Source organism: Ruditapes philippinarum, unplaced genomic scaffold (genome assembly GCF_026571515.1).
Source record: "Ruditapes philippinarum isolate M1 unplaced genomic scaffold, ASM2657151v2 ctg10739_1_1_1_1, whole genome shotgun sequence".
Taxonomy (NCBI): Eukaryota; Metazoa; Mollusca; class Bivalvia; order Venerida; family Veneridae; genus Ruditapes; species Ruditapes philippinarum.
In genome coordinates this window covers 20,698-29,655 of record NW_026856279.1, presented here as the reverse complement: position 1 = coordinate 29,655, position 8,958 = coordinate 20,698, and positions in this window count along the sequence as shown.

The following is an 8,958-nucleotide window of genomic DNA, read 5'->3' as shown; positions in this document are numbered from 1 at the left end:
AAGTTGACCTAGCCACCTGTCTCGCCAGAATCACAGGCATTCGGCACGTGTTGCCAACAATGGTCAAATTATCATAGAATTTTCTCCTGTTCATCATCAGATGATGACTATGCAGCACTTGATATAAAGTAAACGGTTGCTGGATAGTAAATGTGTCCTTTATAATCAACGGGAGATTATTTTAAGATTAGAAGATTACTTGCAACAAAAATGTGCCTAATGCTTTATCATGTTTCAAATAAACATTAAAACAGGTTTTCAGCTTAAACCCGTTTTAATGTTTATATGAAACATGATAAAGCATTGAATATCCCGGTCTATAACTGATGTATCGTCTCGTCTCTCATTTAGGGGATCGTGTTTAAATCCCTAATATTTCTTCTTTTTTATATAAATAAACTTATAAATATTCAAGCAATAAACCTTTTGCCAGAAAAAAATGAAAGGATCTGAAAATAGCATGTTCAAAATTTGTTCCTAAATGTAATACCTTTATTACAGTAAAATGTTGTTATTACAGTAAAAAGCAAAGACTTTCTAAAAATATTTTCAGATCGAGACCAGGGACCACACAAAACGCTGCCTCGGTGTAAATTTAAGTCTGGTTACGGTCCTGAAGCATTTAAAGGCCCATCATGCCTCATATATGTAATCATTTTTATTTTTCAAAAACATTTTATTTTTGGTACTGGTTACAGTTTCCAAAAAAAATACTTATTTGTCATAGAGATGAACTATCTTTTGTTTTGTAGGCAATTTGTAAATTACAGAGAAAAAGGTATTTTGCACAGAAGGCAAAATACTACTTTGTTTACATTTTGCTACCTTCATGACGCATAACCGCACGTTAAATGCTAATTTCTTTTCTTGTTTAACATCTTACATGCTCTTTACCCATCATTCAAACATTTTAACTCATATTTGACATTTTTATAGAACTTAAAGATTTATGGATTTCTGAGGCATAATGGACCTTTAAAAGAAATGGTTACAATATAAAATTACTTCGATAACAGGTAGGTTAACTTCAACTTAAGATGCAAAAGAAGTGACAAAATACCATAAACGGATTCTATGGCACATGGAACCATACAGTTCAAATTATCATTATTTTTAAAGACCATTAATTTTTAAAGAACACATTTGAGTTAATTTGAAAAAAAAAGAAAAGTGTAGAATGTCTAATGCAGACACAAACTATCTGATTTTGATCTTCAAGAGTGACTTAGAACTTGGTCCTACAGTGTCAGCATCGGTGTTTCACATTTTCTTGTTGCGTCGAAAATGTCCCTAAGTCTGGACACAGAATCTTTAACAACTATTGTTGAGCTAGATAACTTTTCTGTGTATATGTACAGTGATGATGGTCATTCGAGCGAAAAAGCCGGGTTTTTTATTGAAAACGCTCGTTCAAAGGTAATCATCTGTACGTTGTAACGATGAGTAACAAATATCAATCTTCGAAATAACTCTGTAAACGCCGCGTGTACGTTGCAAAGAGGCCAATCACCTGCAGAATGACAGGAAGGAACAAACAATAAAAAGCTTGTTTCCGTTATCTTATGTGTTAATTAATTAATAAACATATAAATGTTGTATATTTATAAATTAAACTATCATTTTGGATTTAAAGGGAGGTAAACGATCAATACTTGGTATAAGAACACATACACGGTGATCCCCCCTGAATTAGTTGTGCTGTTAATTTAACAATGAAACATATTAATCGTTTAAAATGTACTTTTTCCTTAGATGGAAATCAAATTGTTTTGATTACGAGGAAAAAGCCCTCCTGTTTATCAGTAAAGTACGGCGGCACAAAGGTGACATGTGTGTATGTGTTTTTATTTATCTCGTGCGCACGAGATACTATGCTTAAGACAAGTTCAAAGTGAATATCTTCAGTATTTTCAAAGATTAATGTTGCATGTAAAAGTAAGTTGTTAAGATAAAAAAATTCATAATATATATAGCGCATTCTGATTGGTTAATTATCTCGTTCCCACGACTTAGTAACTCGTGGCCAAGGAAGAGTATCTTGTGACCATGACTTAGCTATCTGGTGGTCACGTCTTAGTGCATCGTGGCCACGACATAGTATCTCGTGGCCACGACTTAGCTATCTCGTAGCCACGACTAAGTAACTCGTAGTAAAGTATTTGTAGGCAATCGGAATCACATATCATCTGTTCTTATAGCTCAAAAAATAACAACAAAATGATACTGTCGGAGAGAGGAATAAAATTACCTGGTATGTAGATAATTCTACTCACATAAGTTACGGAAATACACGTCTGAGTAGTCTTGAAATATCTGAATGACAGACGGTTTTGATAATCTTTATATTCAATGATAACTTTATCATTTCAATTTTATTAATTTATGACACAAAATATCAATAAATATTGAGTAATATTTGGTTAAGAATTATTACGTACACTAAAACAATTTATTTAAAGTTTTGTATACATGTATATAAAAGAGCGATTGAAGGTCAAAATTGTTGTCAAGGAAACGTGTAATATAGTCAAATACAAAATAATGTACCTTAAAATAATAAAAGAGTTATAATTTATTAATTAAAGACTATATAAATTGTCAAAGAATTACGACGATGCTGTATACAGACTGTTGTAAAACTTATTACATACCCTCACTTGGAATAACCAGTCAAGTTATTTTAATATGCATGACTTAGGGTCCATGTAACAAGACCTGTTAGAGAAGACTTCACGCTAGACTAATTAAATACTGGACGCATTAAAGGAAGATAAATCTATGAAGAAAAAACGTTATTATGATATGAATATTTTTTGATAGTTTAATATAAATTGAAATCTTTTGATAATCTATTCAGTAACACAAATACAAAGAAAGAACCAAACGTATATAGTAAACGTATAAGTTCAAAGCAGAAACAACTTGAACCTTATCATACATGACGTGCATTATGACAAATGACAATTATCTTTAGCTTAAGGAATATAACATTTATAATAAATGGTAATTGTTCTAAAACATCCAATCAAAATGGAGATAATCTGGAAATGATATAAGTATAAATATAATTATATATGACGTATTGATAACAAACATATTTTTAAAGTTTGAGCTAGACCCCTGAAGAAATAAAGAAGTTACAGAAAACATTGTTGTACAGCGTTCACCGGAAATGGCTCCTCAAAACATCGAAAACGAAAATAAAAAGATGTACGTCGAGTGCACCCGAGGTAATCTTTTAACTTATTTCTCCATCATAACTAAATCGATTTTTCCAAACTAAACAATTTTGTGAAGCTAAATATGTTTTGTTTTAAAGCAGTATTTGCTTTCTTTGCAATTTGCGATAATTTGTAGCGTATTTGTTGACATTTGCGAACGATGTTAAATTAACCACTTTATCAAGCCCAAACCGCATTTTCTGTATCAAAATCCGTCTTGAATTTTCCTCTACTTATTTTTGAATGATCTAGAGCTGCTTTAGCAAAATTTGCGAAAACAGTATTCAATTTGCAGAAATAATTGTTGTTTTCTATATGTACAGGAACATATGATTACAGTAGTGACTAAGTTGGTTCAAAAATGCCAGGAAGAACATCAGACTCCACGACTCTAGTGCCATAGAACAATACATACTCTCACAATAGCGAGATTGTAAAGTCTTTCGTGAAGTCTGACAATATGAAAGCTGTAAACCATCCGCCATATTCTCCTGAATTAAATCCCTGCGACTTCTCTCTGTTCCCTAGACTTAAGGAAATGTTTCATGGAAAAACTAATACGCCCAGTTCTCTTGGCAGCGCCATGTATCAGTGTCTGTGCCAGATTCCACAAGACAAATATTTTGGAGCTTTTTTCAAACTGGACATATGGATTAGAAAACCGCATTTTGATAGAGGAGGAATACTTTGAAGGTTTGAAATAGAAAGCATTTTTATAAGATGTAGCAGGTACAAAATATGAACCTTGTAGCAGGCATTATTGAATGACCCTTGTAATAAGAACTACTCCGATGAAAATTATAAGATAAAAGTATTTGCATCTGTATATAGAAATAATAGTGAACTTACATAAAGCAATACCAATTAAATGCATTCAAGACCATCCCTTGTTTTTAATAACTTCCTGAATGAAATTCACAATAATAATTTATCATTGTCGTATTTCGATCTTTAAATATTGAAACATTTGCGTACGTATTGTTATAACCAGGATATTCTAGATACTGCCAACCGTATGCTGCTAGAAGTATTCCGATGTCCTCATCCGCCATTTTATCCAAGCGTTTGAATAAATTAACATTTCTATATAATCATCTTAGTGACACAGAAGGGATGTCGAAAGTCATGAAATAGATTATTCCTGTTTTTTATTTTTTATAGAAACCTAGCTGAAATGCACGGATACAATACAAGATTTATTTTCTAAATGACGCATGTAAAGTTGTAAACACTTCTATCATGCATTTTTTTATATATAAAATATCAAAGGTATAGATAAAAATAACATCTTAATTCAATTTCCTTACATTTTATATATTGTCTAGAAAAGAAATAAGATAAACGAATTGACAGAAAATCTCAGATGGATTGATTTTTGTCAGTTTTTTTCTTTGCCACATTGCTATAGTGCTTCATAATAAAGATAGATCAAACGTCATAAGCAAATTGAATAAAGATAATCTAATAAAATGCAAATATTTTAGACAGCTAGGATGATCATGATCTGAAAACATAGAATAAAATGTAATTATATACATGTATCATTTCTGTCGTCTAGCTAAAAGTATGGAAAAACTATTTTAAAGGTCCATTATGCCTCAGAAATGCTATTATTTTTATTTCTCAAGAACCTTCTATTTTTGGTATCTTGTTACAGTTTTCAATGAAATACTCATTTGCCACGTAAATATTTGAACGATGGCGATTAATATCGTAACCTTATAGAAAGGAATTTTAGTTTACATATAGCAATACGATATTTAGAAGTCTTATATAAAAGGTGTAACAAAGAGCATTTTATCTAATTTTTCACATTTTCTTTAAACTCAAGTTTATTAAATATATCTCAGTAGACATGAGAACAAATTCTAACCATACACGTAATCACAGGCACAAACTGACAAATTGATAACTTTATAATGTAGTGACCCTTTTAGCGTCCCGTTTGAGTAATAATGTTGTCCATGTTTAGTCTTTAATGACTTTTACTAAAAAAAACGTTTGTTCAAATTCAACAGCGTCTCTACATGTCAATATTTGAAGAAATTTAAAAGAGCGCCAGTTTATTTCATTATTTTGAAAGGATGTGAAGAAATACACTATGATTTATGAGAAGTTACTTTTATGAACGATTGTCAATTGTATTACGTTCTATAATTAAATTATAACGAATATATGAATGTTTTTGTCTTAAGCATAAAGCATACAAAATGTCTTTGTGATTTCTGGAGATATTCATAACAACAAAAGATAGATATTTTGTAATATGTATGAAAGGCTATTTATGTAAGTAATTCCATGGTGACATTTGTAAATATTGTTCTGAAAGCAATATATAAGATTTCACTACACCTGAGTCCATTATTTGCCTTATTATCTTTTATTACATACACGATTATCTTTTATTTCCTTATTCATATATCATGTACGTGGTAAGACCGAACTTGATTCTCACGACAAGTAATAAGATTTACAATAAAAAAATAGTTTTAATTTAGTCAATAACAACACACAACACGAATCGTATATTAATCGCATTAGTGTTGATCTTATATAAATTAATTCAGGATGTAAATCAAATTAGTCATGGGAGTTTTATAAGCCGATAGGTCCGATAATCAATCAAAAGTGCTTGTAAATATATTACCATTATAAATATTATTATTGTTATTATTATTATTATTATTACAGTAATTCTGCACTAATGGGCTTTACCAAAATTTCCGTCATAAACATAAATGGATATAAGGTACAGTTGTGTATAAATAAATTCAACGTCATCGCACACCTGCAAAATGTTCCCATCCGGACTGACTCGAAGATTAAATATTTTTTCATGCCAATGGAAGGCCTTTTTTTTAGTTGGGCTTCCTTTAAAATTTACAGAGAAGAACTGAATATAAGAAGAGTTTTCATTAATCATTTCAAAATTATAAGATGAAATCTGGGAATTCCATTGGCCATTCTGAAATAAAATGTAAAAGATAGTTTATGTTATACTAAGATAGTTCTAGGATAAGTATTGCCATTATGAAATAAAATGTATTGTATAGTTCTTTAACGTTCTTGTTAAATTGCTAAGATATCAAAGTTTTGTTTAACAATACTTATTGCATTCAGATCTCATTACATTTTCTAGTGAACAGTTTTTTGAGTTTATTTTAGACAAAATCTGAGTTTTAAAATTTGTCCAAAATAACGAGAATAATATCAGAACTTACCGAAACACAACAGGTGTGTTTAGAAACACATACATCTTAAAGCGTTCCATTTTTAAGATTAATAACCGTACAAGAAATTATTTTGCCATTTTTATGCAAGTTATGTTAACATTTCTATTTGACTAAAAACTAACATATGCAAGTTAAACAGTTTTACTTGGGCCGAGTATCTTATTTTAAAGATACTTCTTGTTTATTATAAGAACTCGTTAGGATATCAAAAAAATAGTGTTGCGCACCAAAGATTGGCTTTAGTCCTTGATAAAATTTTTAGAACCCTTTAAAGTTTTACTGTCTGGCTTAAGTCTGAAAACGGGATAAATTTTGTTTAGGAGTCCGAGTGAGAGCATTGAGGAAAAAAACTTTATTCCTTTTTTTAGTAAAACTTTAAACATTTTTTAAAAATGATATCAAGGACTAAAGCCAATATTTGGTGCGCTTCATAATTTTTTTCTAACGATTTCTTAGGGAAAAAAACAACATATTTTACCTTTGTGTCGACGGGATGTGTACAAAAAAACAGTCGGCTAAGGAGCATTTTGCAGGTGCGCGTTGACGTAGTATCCAACCATTAAAATTACAGTTGTTGATCATCTAGACTTCCTTTATTTTAATCCGCAGCATTTCAGAACAGCATTTCTCGCTCAACATTCCTAATTGGACAAATCTTGTTTTTGTGAAAAGACAATTACAATACCACCATGTACTGTTATTACAGAGAAACACACTGTTTTGTGATGCTGAATGTCAAGGTGTTATCTCGCTGTAAGAAATACATCATACGGTCACACATTCCCTGAAATATTGGTGCGTGTGTGTGTTGGTGGGTGGGTGGTCAATTTAAACGATTAAAATACTTTTGAATTATTACAAATCAAAATATTCTGTCTGTGTCTATGTAAAGTAACAAGTAATCTAATTAAGCATGAACAACAGACACGGATTGGTTCTGTACTGATGGCGTTTTTCAAGCTTTTGATGTCAGCAGGTACACGGCTAAAAAGTAACAAATAATAATCAAGTAAGACGTTAGCAAAACAAAGAATCTTTAGTGTTTATTTTATCCTTTTCACGTATGTAACATATTTTGCATTGTTTTAAATTAAGAACTGTTTTATTAAAATTAGTATCATTTGTCAAATACACATATTAGTAGTTTAGTATTGTACATTAATCCTTTACATACAGGTAGCCAAAATATGAGAGTGTTTTTACCATCTGCATAAGAGAAGGCCAACATGTACAGTCATACACAGTCGTGTAATCTGACCAGACTTTATACAGAGGCCTTCTCTATTTTGTTGTGAGTGGGAACGACAGTCAGACAACGTTACGTTGTCGGGAAGAAGAGTTGATGTGACGTCATTTCAGTTGTATTGTTATTTTTTGCCGTTCATTATCATTATCATTTAAGACCCAACGCAAAGTAGTTGCTTCATTATTTACTGACTATTTTACAATACTGAAATACCTTAAAACATCTTTGAAAAGGGCAAACATGATATTTAAAATGTTTAAGTAATGGTTTTATAGCATGTTAGATACTTACCACCCTGCTGAATGTGAAATTATTTGTCATGAAAGAAGCAAATTGTAAATAAAGTAGTATTTAATTTCCATTCAAAATACTAAAATCACTCGAACTATGCTAAATAACAAAAGCAAAAAGGCATAAAAAATGAGAAACAGAATTCATAACATTTCTTGGACATAATGGGCCGTTCAACTTTGAATGCTGCTTCTGTTCTAAAGTCCAAACTGGGCCGACTCATACAACAAAATGATATAGTTATAACAATAATGATTGTAATTTTAGGGACTGATTTGTTGTGACTGGCGTACAGACTCAATGAAACCGAGTCTGCAATTCTTATGTAATTTTGTTGTGATTAATGCTTCCGACGGATCACTTTGTTTCCAGATTTTTATACTTCACAACAGCAGGTGTCAAGTGCCGTGTGGCAGCTGTAAAAAGTTGTCCCGTACTTCACTTCAGTGTTGTTAAATTTTTCTGGTCCTTCGGGATCATTGATGCCAGCACTATTAAGTGTTGAGAATTGAGTACCGCTAAAGTCGGTGCTAGGGGGCGTGAGGGATGTTGCACTTATTCATTATCCCTCATGTACAGACTCAATCAAACTGAGTCTGCAATTATTATGTAATTTTGTTGTGATTAATGCTTCCAAGGGATCACTTTGTTTCCAGATTTTTGTCCCTATTTCTGTGACACTAGAATGCTAAAAGATTTCATTGCAAGCGTTCTCTAAGAATTTAAGTTTCAAACTTTTTTCATAGCCACTTTAAGCAGCCACAATTCATCGATGAAACCTGTGAACTTAACCATCCTTGTAAAGCGTCAATCCATTTTTTGTTCTGCTTTTTCTAATCAATTTTAAAATTTTCAGCTGTGTCGTTCTATTATTGTATCGATCACTCATCGTCTTCAAATGTAAAACAACGATTGTCAAGGGAACATATAACAAGCTGCTTTAACACCACCGACTGATATTTGAGTT